This window comes from Callithrix jacchus, chromosome 9 (genome assembly GCF_049354715.1).
Source record: "Callithrix jacchus isolate 240 chromosome 9, calJac240_pri, whole genome shotgun sequence".
NCBI classification, from domain to species: Eukaryota; Metazoa; Chordata; class Mammalia; order Primates; family Cebidae; genus Callithrix; species Callithrix jacchus.
In genome coordinates, this window is record NC_133510.1 from 46,988,776 (window position 1) to 47,004,483 (window position 15,708).

Here is a 15,708-nt window from a genome sequence, read left to right on the forward strand (position 1 = left end):
CTCACTCTGTCACCCAGGCTGGAGTGCAGTGATGTAATCATGGCTCTTTGCAACTTCCACCTCCTGGGCTCAAGTGATCCTCCTGCCTCAGACTCCCCAGTACCTGGGACCACAGATGCAAGCTGCCGTGCCTGGCTAATTTTTGTATTTTTGGTACGGAGGAGGTTTCACCATGTTGCCCAGGGTGGTCTCTAACTCTTCAGCTCAAGTGATCCGCCTGCCTTGGCCTCCCTCTTCAGATTCTTAAAGGGATATATGAAAGAAAAAGTTTAAGTTTCTAAGTTCAAAGTCATTATTTAGATGGTTATATAGCTAAGAACTTAGCAAGAAAGATGCCTCACAGAAGACATCATGAAACATAGAATGAACCGTGGCAAAGAATAGAAGGTTTCTCTAGAAGAAGAGATTATTAATTATTATGCTTATTGAAAAACTTAGCACATAAAAAGAGAACCAAATTCACTTTTAAAGATTGGATATGCAGGTGGCAGGGAGGGGTTGCACACTTCCTGCTCACCTGCCTTTTGTTTTTTTTTTGTTTTTTTTTTGCAATACATTGTTACAAGGTTTTTGATGTGTGCTATACATAACAGAAAAGTCAACGGTTACTCCTTTATTCACAATTGAATTTCCATTTCCAATTCATATTATTGAAATGTATCATTCTGACTTTCTCCATTTGCATCGTTTTATTTTTAACATTCTTATAAGCAAACTATTATAAATACCATGACAAATTATTTTATCCTTTTAGCTCAGTAATGGTGACCTCTGTCACTTGAACCACTGTTCAATGTGTCATCAAACAGCAAAGATTAAGGCATAGGGCATTTTATGGAATTAGTGACTATCTAAGAGCTGATAGTCTTATGCCAAACCAGTCATTAGCACCCAGAAAATGTTACACTCGGAAAGCATTATTATGTTTATGTAACAAAAGTAAGAGACAAAAACAGATGGCTTAAATAAAAATACTGCTAATCCAGGGTTTCTCAACCTCGGCGCTGCTTCCATTCTGGATAGGATAATTCTTTGCTGTGGGGAGCTGTCCTGGGCACCGTAGGATATTTAGAAGCATCCCTGGCTTCTACCCACTAGATGCCAGTAGCATCCCCAGAGTCATCACAGTAAAAATGTTTCCATACATTCCCAATGTCCCCCAGGGACATAATCACCCGCAGTTGTGAAGCACTGTGCTAATCCCACTTTAAAAGTGAAAACAATATTCTATCAATGAATAAGAAGGCACATAGAGAGTGTTGCGTAATCCTGATAAACATTCATGGCCCTGGAAAGAAACTAATGCTTCCGTAGTTTGAGGGATTCCAAACTTACCTCTTTGCCAGTTCTCACTCCTGGATGTGATCTGTTATAGAGTATGTAGGGCAGTACAGAGGACTGGACTTGGGTTCTTGCCTTTTTCCTGCCACATTGGAGTTCTGTAATTTGGGGTCTAGTCAGAATTTTTCTGAGTTTTTTTCTTCGTAAGAGAGGGATTAACCCTGTCATGCCTACCATAAAGAGTTGCTGAAGATCAAATCAGATCGCTTAAGTAAAAATGACTTGAAAAGCCCAAAAAGATCTATAATTGTTAGGACAAGAAAAAGTAAAATGATTTTAAGAATTTCTTGAAAATCTTAGCGCATTCCTTGAAATAACTAGAAGAACCCTGGGGCATTGCAAAAAAAAAAAAAAAAGGATTTGAGAATCACTGTATTTGAAGATGCCCTTTAGCCCCGCTGAGCTCGAGCTTCTGTGTTCTTCTGGGTTGCCATGTGCTGAGTAGCCGTGACAGAAGGCACAGTTGAAGGAGTGGTGGAAAGGCTTGGCTGACAGCGGCAAAGCAGCAGCCCTCAGTGTTCAGAAAGCACAAGTATTTTGTTCATGTTTCCTCTCTATCCAAGAAGTAGCTGTAAATTGAGTCACTAGAGATTTTAAAAAGCAGAAAAAGTTAATACTGTAAATTTACCAAAAATGAATATTGTTGTTTTAAATACCATATCTGAATTGTGTTGTGCTGTTATGTCTTTTTTAAATTTTTTTTAATTTTTGGCATTTCAAAAAGGGCTTTATTTTTTCAAAACAGGCTTTAAATACTTATTAGGGTGCCACACAAAGAAGCTGGGGTGAGAACTTGGTACATGTGAGGGTGGGGCTGGGGTGCCCTGAGAGAGAAAAAGGGACCCATGTGTTGGGGCAGCTGGGGTGCCCCACCCCCACCCTGGGACGAGGGAGCAGAGTAGAAGCCCTCTCTGGAGGGTCCCAGGGCTAACTGGGAGCCTGCCCTCCCTTCGAGGTAGATCATCGGGGAGGGAACAGAGAAGCAGCTACCATGGTGGCAGTGGCTTCCTCAGTGGTACTGCTGATAGCTGCGATCACCTGGGGCTGGGGTGCCGTCCTTAGGGGGCAGCTGGCTGGGGTCCTCCAGGAACGGGGATACATTTTGGAACTGCTGGGCCGTGTAGCGAGTGAGGAGGATGCCAACACCCTCAATGAGGGCCAACAGGATGTCCCCTATCATTGCTGAGCCCATCATGGCCAATGGACCACTGCGGGCAGCCAGCACAGCCCCAGTCAGTGCTCCACTGGTAATAGAGCTCCAGGGATCCTCCTTGCCCCGAAGCTGCGCCAGGCTACAGTCGATGGTGAACAGTTCCCCCCTACACTGCAAAGCTACCTCTAATCTGGGGGGGCTCGGATCCTCACAGCATTGGCACTACCTCTCAACCGGTGCCGAATTCCAACAGGAGCATTGCGGAAACCCTTGACGGCCTGGAAGACTCCACCACCGATGACACTCATAGCAAAGGCTCCTCCACAATCATCCACAATTCGCCATGGGCAAAGCTCCCGAGCCTATTCCTCCATGGCGCTGGCATCCGGCCGCGCAGTCAGTCCACGCCCCCCATCTGTCTTTTATTAACGAAAAATGCCTTGTACATTTTATTTAACTTTATTTTGGTTCAAATATGAACGTCTTTTCTCTATCTGATGCTATAATTTTATTAAAAATGCAGAATTGCAACAAACTTTTCCCGCTTTCAAATATTTAGAGCCAACTTTTCTTGCCTGAAATGAATATATACAGCTGAACTTCAAGGACTAGAATAATTTAGTCTCAGTTTAGAATGGGTCTTAAAGCTAGATGACCCAATATCAAAGTTTAGTTCAAAAATCCTATTTCCAGAACTCTGACAGAGGTTATGAAGTCAGTCTCTGTTTGATCTTTTACCTTTCTTTGGTATGGTATATGTAGGAATAAATTTGCCAGGGAGAAAACTGAGGCATAGATGGGTTAATTGACTGTATCCAAGATCACCTGGATAAGTAACAAAGCCAGAGAGTGACCCATTCTTTCTGTATCCACAGCTCTTCCTTGCACCCTAAATCATTTGGCTTCCTTAAGTTTATTCCATGGCTGGATAACTTATTTTAAAAAGTTATTTTTCATAATTCACTGAGATTTGTGTCCCCATAATCCTTCCATTAAAAACAAAAACAGGACCAGGTGTGGTGACTCACACCTGTAATCCCAGCACTTTGGGAGGCTGAGGCAGGAAGATTACTTGAGCCCAGGGGTGGGAGGTCGCAGTGAGCTATGATGGCATCACTGCGCTTGAGCCTGGATGACAGAGTGGGATCTTGTCTCTAAACAAATAAAAATTACATATTTATAAAACTCTTGTTCTTTTATCTGGAGCATGAGACAATATATCTAGTCTCACTCTTCCAAATGACAACCCTTCAGGTATCTGATTGTACTTAATAACTGGCCCTCCCACACTCTTAAATTTGATCTTTTTTAAACTGAATGTATCTTCTCCTCCTAATAGTACCCGGTTTAGCATAATTGTCATACACACTATGCTCTGGGTTGATCTTTTCTGACTGTTGAATACCTGTCCAGTTCCTACATACAGGATTGAAACCAGTTCTGGAACTTGTGTTTGAAATATTGCCTTACCATTGGTGTTAGTTTTACCTATATTTGATTGGACACTACAATTATTAATTGTATTCCCTTTTTCTCCTTTTTGACTACCACATCTCATTTTTTGCTTGCCTTATGATTGTCAAAAATTACAAAATCTTGTGAATTCTCCTTTAAGAAAATGTTTTACTCTGTATTTGATATTTTTGTAGTAAGATTTTTATAAAGCAGGTAAAAGTTTCAGCTTGTAGATTACATCCATCGTTTCTATCTTAGGTGTTTTCATGTTTTAAAATTTCCTCACAGATTCTAGTTCAAATTTGATAAATACATCATCATCTAGCTATACAATTACTACATAATTATTCAAGTGATTTGGATAAGACAAAATTATAAATATTATTTTTGTCTTTTCCCATTAATTATTAAGCATGTCTGTTTCAGGGAAATGTAATCTATATGTTTGATTCATCATCCCATAATTTTTCAAAATGTAATTTTGTAAGAGCCATTGAACATCAGTTATTTTTATGATGTGTTTATGTTTATTCCTAATACTGAAGGTCATGTTTTGTTATAAATAAATGACTACATGTTAAACATGTCTTGTCTAAGACATAAACTTGGTTAACGAGTCTCTGCCACCTACCACTGGAAAAATGTATTTTCATGCCAGATTGAGCTACCTCCTTAAAATAAACTAGGCAGATTTGCACTAATGTAGAACTTCCAGAACTGGTGCAGTGCTGTTCTTCTTTCACTGGCTCATAGATTAAGACAAATCAAGTTTAAAAAGGATACCGATAAGCAATCAACAAAAGATATAGAATAAGAATAGATTGTTTATTGTCATGTACAATAAATTGTACATGAAAACATGAATATTATATAGGGAGAACCATACTTAAGGCATTGAAAATACTGGACCAGCATACTGGATTTCAAGCTATTGAAAGGGTTCCATGCTTAACAAGTCTTGACCTATTAATACTTCAAGAGAGCTCAGAATAAGGGATAAATGGTAGTTGTGCCAGCAGATAATAGTCAGGGTCCAAGAAGGAATACAGAAGCCATTCTGATTATTTCTCCCCACACCACCCCCCACCTTTTTTTTTTTTTTTTTGAGATGGAGTCAAACTCTGTTGCCCAGGCTGGAGTGCAATGGCTTGATCTCAGCTCACTGCAACCTCTGCTCCCTGGGTTCAAGTGATTCTCCTGCCTCAGCCTCCTAAGTACCTGGGATTACAGGTGCCTGCCACCACATCCAGCTGATTTTTGTATTTTTGGTAGAGATGGGGTTTCACCACATTGGTCAGGCTGGTCTGGAACTTCTGACCTCAGGTGATCCATCCACCTTGGCCTCCCAAAGTGCTGGGATTACAGGAGTGAGCCACCACAGCTGGTCTGAGCCACTGCGCCCAGGCTGATTTTTTTTCAAAAGGTGGTGTATAATATTGGAAAACGGTTACACATTGACAATAAAAATTGTAAAAGAGCAACCTAGGCTTTAGGAACAGCAAAAAATTACTACCACATTTATACTGGGGAGCCAGAGGAAGGAGGTGGGGTTACCAAGGCCACTGGACTGCAGCTGGAATCATGTGAGCCTGCCCGGCAGGGGGTGGACCGAGTAGAGGCTGCTGCCTGAGACACCTGGCAAAACCAGGAAAGACAAGAGAGAAACTCAAATAGCACAAGGTTCATAGATGCTGAAATTTAGATGTGGTTGATGAGGGTTGGTTTTACTAGTATCTCTATTTTTTAAAATATGTTTATAATTGTCTATAGTAAATGTTAAAAATGTTAAAAGACACACACACACAAAAAAAAAAAAAAAAAAACTTGTGCCTCCCACATTCTCCTTACACCTCCATCAGCTCTCCTCCCAGTATCGGAACTCACCTGGAAGGTGACTGCTAGAGAAGCCTGAGGAACTTGACCTCCAGGGATCAGCATACATCAGGGATTAGCAGAGCAGGGGATGGGCAAAGAAAGAACATGTCTAAAGCAGAGTGGTTGCAAGATACGTCCCCCACCCCCAGGGCAAATGAGGCAGTGGCTCCCCTCCTGCTGTTCACACAAAATCCTCACTAGAATTTCCTGTTGCTCTCTAAGACTTTCTGAATCCTCCCAAGGTACCCTCTATTTAAATGTAATTTTGTGGGATTGGAGACAAATAGTGTGACTATTTGACAGCCTCTGACTGTGAAGCCCACGGTGAGCCTTTGGACATTGCTATGTCCGCTTAATACAACCATGCTTTTTACATACTTCTAGTTTACTTCCATTTACATGAATTATACATTGTAGAGTCTATGATTACTTAGATATTTCAGACAAACTCTACTTTAGTTGGGATATTCGTGGTTTTAGGTTGAATTACTTACCTTGCATAGAGAGTGAGCATTTGGGCAGGGAATGATTGTAATTAAAATTTTGCCTGTTATAAATTAATGGCTTTCAGCACATCTTGGTTGCACATTTAGTTGATAATAAGAAAAATCATACACAAGTTTTTATACACACAGCCATAACGATTGAAAATTGAATAGGTGGGTGTTGAACAATGAGAACACGTGGACACAGGGAGGGGAGCATCACACACTGGGGTCTGTAGGAGGGGAACTAGGAGAGGGACAGCATGGGGAGAGGAGTTGGAGAGGGATAACATGGGGAGCAATGCCAGAAATAGGTGATGGGGAGAAAGCCAGCAAACCTCACTGACATGTGTGTACCTATGCAACAATCTTACATGTTCTTCACATGTACCCCCAAACCTAAAATGCAATAAAATGTATTTTAAAAAAATAAAAATATAAAATAAAATTTAAAAAAGATTGAAATTGAAACAAAGCAGAATGAAATAGGAGTACCCCAGCCACATAGTTATTTGAATTAACATGTAAGATATTGCTGTCATGTTGGAATGCATCTTTATATTGATTTTGTATTAAAGAGTGGGTAGTTGGTTCTTAAAAAGATGGAGTTTAATATTAGCAATAGCACTTTTCCAAGTAAGAAAACTTTAAAGACTTTTCAAGGGCCTCCAGGTATGGTTGTGCGGGTGGCATATTTCCTGAATGGCCTCCACCAAGGGGCCATCTTTTTCTCACTCAGAGAAAGGCTCTCTAAGTGCAAGTAACAGTCGTAGCCTCCGACACTGATAGAACGAGGGGGAAAATATTGCTGGGGAAAGTTTTGTGACCTTTTCTAAAGAAGAAGTCTGACATTCAGGATCAATATCGGGATTCTAAGAGATACCTGTGAAGACTTTCTTGGCTCTGAGCAAGACAGAACCACTTGCTAGTTTTAAATTTCCAGGTTTGCCTATTTTCATTTAGCCAAGAATACTTTATATATTTGTTTTTACAACATTGTGGGTAGATCTTACGAATCCTTTGTGGAATAACAAAACCTTTAATTACATTAAGATCAAGATGGGATCACAAAGTGTTTTTCTGTTCTCCATTGATTACACTGTGATATGTTCCTAGTGCATGTGCACTAGGTACGTTTGTACTAATATATAAGTTAGTATTTGTGTATTTTACAGAAGCTAAAGTATTTTAATCACTCGGTCAAAGAAACTCATGTAAGCACTGAATGTAGATGTTTAAAACACAGCGTGATTTATTTATGCAAAGGTAAAGCTGTCTACACACGTCAGAAGAAATTTTTCAACCTGGTCAACATGGATGGTTTTAAAGAATGGATGGCAAGTAGTAGCAGGAGTGATGCTTGCAGGTGCTGCCTTTAGATGGGGTTAAGACCCAGATCTAGCACTGGCCTAATTAAGTTAACCTCCCTGCGCTGAGCGCTATAAAATAGGATCGTCGCTAATAGTACCATCCTTCGAGGTTTTTGTGAAAATGAAGTGTAATGGATCTAAGTGTAAAGCACTTAGAATAGTGCTTGGTAAATAATACTAAAAAATCCTTTAAGACTCATTTTTTATAAAATAAACTTTTTTTGAGTTATCTTTTGTTTTCCGGTTCAAATTGGATAACACTTTTTTTTTTCTAGTTTTTATGCCTCTTGCCTCTTGTGCCTGGCATTATTCTTGCACTGTTTTGAGGTTAGGGTTTTTATTTTAAACATTCCTAATTTACCCATTTTCTTTGTGTTCTAAAGATATCTCATTTATAGATTATATATTCCTTTTATCTGAGGAAGGCACCTTAGGAAGCAGGAGCCTAACAAAGTAGTATGAGACTGAGATTTGGTTATGAATCTCTGTAGCTCCTCCTAGTTTTAAAATTCTTGGAATCTCTGAAATTGAATATTCTTACAAATCTCTGAAATTGACAATCAAATTTGAGTAGGCGATGCCCTGGAAATCCCAAAGAGGAACACGGTTTTCCTCTTACCCTCTTTTTGGGATATGTGTGTTTATTCAACATGTGTATATTTTCTCCTTTTTCCATCTGGCATCTGCTTTAGTACCAGCCTAGCTAGCTGTTCTGTGTCAAGAGTACTTTAGCCTTTTCATTATCAAAGAGAAAGAAATGAAATATTATAAAAAAGAAAATCCTTCTCCATCCCCCTCCTGCTTCACTTTTGTTGTTTCTGAGCAAGTTTCTTGCCATTTACCTTTGCATTTGCATTGCTTATTGATTGGCAATTTTAAAATTGTTTATTGTGCTCTTTTGTTTCACTGTTCAAGAGCTAAAACAAAAGCTACCAGGCCCTGCGAGGTACACATTTGCATGCGGTGAGCGTTGCCCAAGGAAAAAGTAATTGCTAATGCATATTTATGTGGCACAAATTTGCCATTTGTTTATGCATAAAATTATCAATAGTGCAGGGCGGCCCAGCCGTAGAAAATGGTGACCTTTTTAGCTTAATAAATAGAAATCAGCTGTTATTGTGAAGAGATCAGCCATTTATTCTGTGTTGAGGGACATTGCCGGGAATATGCAGATTGGGGCTGGCAATATCATTAAATGGAAGGCCAATGACCCTTTCCGTAGAGTCTATTATACTTTATCTAATAGGGGATAAATGACTCTGGTTGGCAAATGGAATAAAGAACAACAGTTTTTTTCCTTTGGGTAATTTTATAACCGTATAGATTTTAAGCCAGTAAAACTGAACAGGAAATCTCACGCTGACCTGTTGCTAGAAATCTCTCAAAAACTATCTGTTTTAAAGTTTTTTTTTCTTGTTCATTATTCTTTATTTCTATTTGTACCCATTGCAACACAAAATAGGAGATATTTTTCTAGGTGAAAAGGTCTTTCTTTAGTTTTTAGGGTTTTTTTTTTCCTCTTTCCTTTCTCTCTCTCTCTCTTTCCCCTCATACTTTAATCTTTGCAACGAAAATAAAGTTATCTTTGCATTTTTACAGGGTTGCCCTATATTTAGTATCATAAAAATACTAAAGGTAGAAGAAGATATTCTCAAAATTTCAAAAGTTTTATGTATTATGTTTTAAAAACAAAAAACTAAGCTTAATACTTTCTAAGTGGTAAGAACGGCTTTTGATGAAGTAAGTGGGTCCTTTGGGTTGGAGAATTTTCTGTAAATAAAAAACCCTTTCATCAGCATACTGTCTCAATATGTAAAACCAAGCAGTGATCACCGATTTTGATTGTTTCCCTGCTGTATCTTGTAAATGAAATACGCTTTGTCTCCCTGGGCCTTGCCTCGGCCCCTTTAATGTGGTTTGATGGCACACTGTGTCTATTTGGCTAACAGTGCTTTGGTGTGTTAGTGAGCATCTCTGCCTCTTAGGAATTTTTATCCAGTTTTTTCCATCATGGTAGAATTTACTATTAAATGAAAGTTGTGTTTGTTTTTAAAATGGTATTATATAATATTTGATCCACTCCAAATTTTATATAAAATACGTAAGTTATGAAACAAATGATGAAACAGAGATCTGTAAAACCACCTCAGAACACGGCTAACATCTTTGGAACTACCTGCCTGCTCCTCCCTGACAGTGTTTCTTAACACAATTTCACGGCACCATGTTGCAAATTTCCACAATAGTGTTTCTGCAGCCACCAATCTTTCCCTTGTGCTTCACTTTAGTATGACAGTGCATTCTGCAGCATGTCACCAGAGTGACTGAGTAACCTTTTACTGGCAGAAATGGGTCTGTCATTCCTTTTTAAAGTAGAGGGTGTAAATAGGATTCAGACACTAGGGTACATTAGTCCATAAAATGAATATATTTTTTATGTCATTTGTAAGGTATTGATTTTAGGTCCATTAGATTCACAGTCCCTAGTGGGAGGAAAAAAACAATGATTTAATGGGTAAGTTGGAAATTCCAGAAGGAAGAGCAGCAGTGATTAACCCTTTCATCCTCAACTCCCTGCCTGTGTTAAATCTTCTAGAAGTTGAGACAAGAACCCCGGGAGAAAGTGACAGAACTCTTATTATCTGTCTCCCAAGCAGTTTACAGAGGGTCAGAAAACAAACTGAGGGTCAGCTCAGTTATGGCTGTGTCTCTGAATGTGATGGAACAGATCACTTGGGGTTGATAAGAGTTGCCAAAATCATCTTTTTAGATGGGAGTTTTTAAGTTGATGAATTCATTTTGTTTTTACAAAATTCAGAGCACATTTATTTATTTAGAGAGTCTTAGCTACTTCAGATACTGTTTAGGGAGCTTACAGGATATGAAGGAATTAAGCTTAGTTTTTTTTTTTTTGCTTTTTTTTTTTAAGGAATTTTTTTCTCTAAACTCTAAGAAAGGGAAGTTCATTGTGATATCATGTCAGTTACAGTTTCTCAGGCAAGTTTTAAGTGATATTAGCAATATTGGCTATCTTAGTAATTTTTAAAGTAGGTTGTTTCCTGTACTATAAATACATAGAAAATTATTGGTTTATACAACCTCTTTCCTGATAAAAGAATGACTGAACTATCATTTCACTGCTATGTAATTAAATTTGGGTACAGAGTACTTATAATAATTCTAGTCAATTTCACACACCTAATGTTACTACCACCTAAAAAGAATTTTCTCAGGCTGCTTTGCCAGCGACATCTTATTCTTGTATCTGAAAAAACTAATTATAATATAGGTAGAAACTGTTTTTTTTTTTAAATTTCAGTTATATTTCCAATCTTTTGCCATAGTGATATGTTATCATTGAAGAACGGCAGTCTGGATACCTCAAAACTTGACCAGATGTAAAGATTATGGTATCAACAGATATTTTTAGAACTTCATGTTTTAATTCAAGCTTTTCACATTCAATAATAAAAATATAAAAATACAAGCTCCCTCTTGTGGGTAAAATTACCACCTGTGAATTTCTGTGTCACCCAAATATATGATATGACAGAATTTCACTGTTTCACTTAGTAAACAAAATTGTGGTAGCCTCTTTACATTTGGACAGATGAGACAATTCAGTGAACTGAAAAAAAAAAGTGGAGTTTGTGGTATTTTTTCTAAGTACAACTTTTTATGGAAATACATTTTTAAAAATCCACTGAATAAATATAGATAGGCTTCACTTCAGCAACATACTTTCCCATGTTAAAAGTTCTTGACGTTGTTGGTTGGTTCGATTTTGTTTGTTTGTTTGAGATGGGGTCTCATTTTGTTGTCCTGACTGAAGTGCAGTGATGCAACCACAGCTCACTGCAGTCTCAACTTCCTGGGCTCAACCGATCCTCTCACCTCAGTCTCCTAAGTAGCTGGGATTACAGATGCGTGCCATCATGCTAAGCTAATTTTTAAATTTTTTGTAGAGCTGGGATCTCAATGTTGTCCATGCTAGTCTTGAACTCATAGGTTCAAGTACTACTTTTGCCCCAGACTCCCAAAGTGCTGGGATTACAAGAGTGAGTCATCACACCCAGCCTGATGTTCAAAGTTTTTAATGATAATTCTCATTGTGGAATATTCTTCAATGAAGTAATGAGTAAACTAATAAAGTAATGTGGATTCTTCTTTTTGTCAACTTTGCGGCATTTGAATTTCTGTGCTTGTTAACAAAAGTTCTGATTTTGGAATGGTTTAAAATGCTTCTATGCCGGGTATGCTCCAGGAAGATACAGTATGGTAATAAAACTGTTCAAATACTGTGAACCTTGTGATCAAAACTGAACAATCAGTGATGGTGTAAAAATGAACACTAAGACATTATTCAATTTTCATTGAATTGGACTGGTAGTGGAGGGACTGAGCGAGAATCAAGGCTGTAGCTCCTACCGTGTACAGGTTCCCTGTTTACGTAAGTCTGATTCTTGGGAATCTCAACAGATTGTCTGTGACAATTTTTTTCCAGCCTGGGGAAATTGGTAACAGAGCCAGAATTTTATTTACTCATGATAGTGGCAAGAGCACTTTCTGAAGTTGGGCTGAGCAGGGCAATCAGAGAAATACATGGCAGGGATAGAATGAAATGAAAAATAGCTGTATATTTAACAACTGTGTGGCCCATTGCTGTCATATGTTTGAATGTGCTCAATGAAGATACCTAAGAGGACACCTGAAGATGTCTCACGAATCATTCATTTCAAGCAACAAGAATTCACCTTAGTGTAGCCTGTCCTAAAGCATCTGCAGGATATTTACATTAAAATTGTACCACAACAACTTATGAATTTTTAGATTGTGTGACTTTATAATGCCAAGATAATGCCCCTTCTTCCAGAAACCATAATTTTATTACATTTATGTATGTACATTTACATACATATTTAATAATTTGTCAATTTACATAAATCTAAATTTCTTTTGAAAACTTTACACATCTACTTTCAAGAGTCATCTGTTGACATTTACTAAATAAAACAATGCACTGTTAATGGTCTACTTTTATTTTTACAGCTTTCATCTTGCTGATGACATGATTCCTATTTGAATCTGTTGACAAGATTCTGAAAGCTGAAGAGAATTCTGGCACTGCACTGGGTAGGAAAAAGGTATATTCATAAAACACATACACTTTTGAAAAATTGATAACTGCTATTTAACAAAAATGGAAGTTTATATGCTTTCTCATATTTTTAATTTATAAGTAAAAATATATGAAACATGCATATAAAAGTATAGTACATAGTCTTTTATATTCAGATGACAACTGGCTTTTTAATTATAATTTTGAGACTCATTATGATGGTAATGTCTCTAAACTGGCAGATGATAGGAACATTTCTTTTCTTTTCATTTTCTTAATGAGATACAGTTTTTCTGAAGTTGTGAAAGCTTTCTCCACTGAAAAATGTTTTTTGAAATATTTGCTACTTTTTGTTGTTAAATATTTGGGATTACAATAGTTAGGTCATGTATTTTAGAAAACTTTCTCTAGGCTATTAAATATTCCAGGGTATGATTCTGTTAACACATACAAAAGTGTAATATTTCTGAGGCCAAACGAATATTTTCTGATTTACTGGCAGAAAAATTCCATAGGCTTCTATCTGTGTGTGCATGAAATACCTGTTTATCTTTTCCGAAATACTATACTCTTGGGAATAGGCACTGAAAGTTTGACTACAGATATAGAGTTGAAAATCCTTTTCTAATTTGTCGATTAACTAATCATATGTGGGTAACCACAGAGAAGATTGAAGGGAAGAAATTATGTTGTTCAGGAGATGTTTGTAACCAGTAAGATCGAAAGGTAAATCTCCTTTGGTTTATACTAAAAAGAGTAATAAAATAGTGGTTGTCCTGCATAATGACTTAAAACTTATTTATTCAGAAATCTACTCTTACAGTGTTATGACTTATGTTTCCACCATTTCAAGATGCAAGTATATGTGTGAAAACCCTTAGAATTAATGGTAGTGGTTACCTCTTTTAAAAACAAAATTGTTAAAATCTCAAATAATATTCTTAAAATACTTACAAATCAGGCTTCGTATATTCAGAGACAAATGAAACAATATAATATAGGAGAAAACATAGTGAGTAATGTATTTTTATGCTAACAAAAGTAGAATAAGTCACAACCAAATTATTGCAAACAAAGATTTTATAGGTTTACAGGCAAAAATACCAATATAAATACAATTAAAAGGAAGTGACAAACTGACACTACTACTTCTAACAAATATGGCAAACATCAAATGTAAAGATCAGTTATAAGAAAGACACTAATATCTTAATTTAAAAGATAATGAAGGCCAGGTGTGGTGGCTCACGCCTGTAATCCCAGTACTTTGGGTGGCTAAGGCGGGCAGGGAGTTTGAGGGTAGGACTTTGAGACCTGCCTAACAGGGAGAACCCTGTCTCTACTGAAAATGAAAAATTAGCAGGGTGTGGTGGGGCATTCCTGTAATCCGAGCTACTCAGGAGGCTGAGGCAGGAGAATCACTTGAACCCAGGAGACGGAGGTTGCGGTAGGCTGAGATTGTGCTATTGCATTGCAGCCTGGACAACAAGAGCAAGGAACTCTGTCTCAAAAAGAAAAAAACAAATATAGTGAGATATAAGAACAAGCAGTTAATAAGGAATGTAACTGTAAAAAAAAAAACAAAAACAAAAACTAATAAAAGAAATGCGAAGTTATACCTCATTTATCTAACTTGGGGAAAGTCGTTCAGAACAATAATATTATAGCAAGAATGTAAAGAGAGGGACATTTTCAATAATTCTGGGAAAAGCTTATATTTGTTCAACTTTCAGGAAGGAGTTTGACCACCTCTGTTAAGAGCCTTAAATATTTTCAAGCGTTCTATGCAACATTCTCATGCTATTAGATTGGAAGATATTTAGTTGCAAATGATCCAACGTAACAGTTTAAAGAAGATAAAATTTTATATTTCTCTTGTTAATTTTCATGTATTTATAAGTAGAAGAATTTGAGATTGAGTTAACTGTTCAGCAGTAAAGCAGTGGCTAGATAAGTTTGAACACATTTATATGATGGGATATTCTGCAACTAGAATGAAATGAATATTTCATTTGATATTTCATAATTAAAATTTATATTTGATATTTAAAATTATTTTTTAAAGAATTTTAAAAGCATAAAATTACGCATAATGCAATGTTAAATTTAAAAATCAGAGTCTACACTAATGATAAAATATGTTTACAATTTGTGGGTACATACGTACATACGTATGTATCTACACATGTGCATATATGTTACAAACACAAGAAAACTAATAGAAAAAATAATAAAACAAACCACATATAATTAACTCGGGATAATGGACTCATGAGAAGTTTTAATTTTCTTCATAGTTTACAAGTTTTTTTAATAGTATATTAAAATTTAAGAAACAAAATGTGTGGATTTTCAGAAGATATACATAAGTTGTTAAGTGCCTCTGTTTGTTAAGCTACTGTATATATGGCTGTTCAAGGAGAGCTGAAACAGCCCAGCACCATTCTTGGGGTTGTTTTTCCCGAAGTCGGGTTGAAATGAACATTCCTACTCAGGAGAGCTACATAACCACTTAGACTTCTTGATCATATTGCAGCCTGGCTCCCTCATTTGGTTTAGGGCAGTTCAAGGAACCGTGCTGCATTTCAGTGGTATTGGACAAAAACATGAAGGCTTCTGGTATGCATGCCCATTTCAAAGGCACAAAGCAAAATTTGTGTAGAAGAGGAAGAGGTTGAGTACTGCAGTTCTGTATTAAGATTTTTGCAAAATATTATGTTACCTTAGAATATTAGAGTGAGAATTAGATGTGTAAAAAATCACAATTCAGTGGTGAAAAAATATCTGTGGAAGTGACCGTGAGAGCATTTTTTCCTTTCAAAACCTAAACTGACTTTACTCTTTGAACCTATAAGAGAAGCATGATGTTTAGGAGTGTAGATCTTGGAGACAGAATGTTTGGGTCTATCT

General features: G+C 37.1%; 1 protein-coding gene and 1 pseudogene across 15 annotated transcripts in view; one reads left to right on the forward strand and one right to left on the reverse strand.

Moving 5' to 3' along the window:
• SOX5 (SRY-box transcription factor 5) overlaps positions 1-15,708 on the forward strand; it is a 1,034,770-nt gene that overhangs the window by 272,225 nt on the left and 746,837 nt on the right. For 11 of the 15 annotated variants that reach the window (XM_035258425.3, XM_078339089.1, XM_078339088.1 and 8 more), the window contains one exon: positions 12,729-12,823. The exons of the other annotated variants lie outside the window; for them this stretch is intronic. The gene's annotated coding sequence lies outside the window, so the exon portion shown is untranslated. The remainder of the gene's footprint in view (positions 1-12,728; positions 12,824-15,708) is intronic. 15 annotated transcript variants of the gene reach the window in all.
• Positions 2,116-2,868, reverse strand: LOC118144412 (mitochondrial import inner membrane translocase subunit Tim17-B pseudogene; annotated as a pseudogene).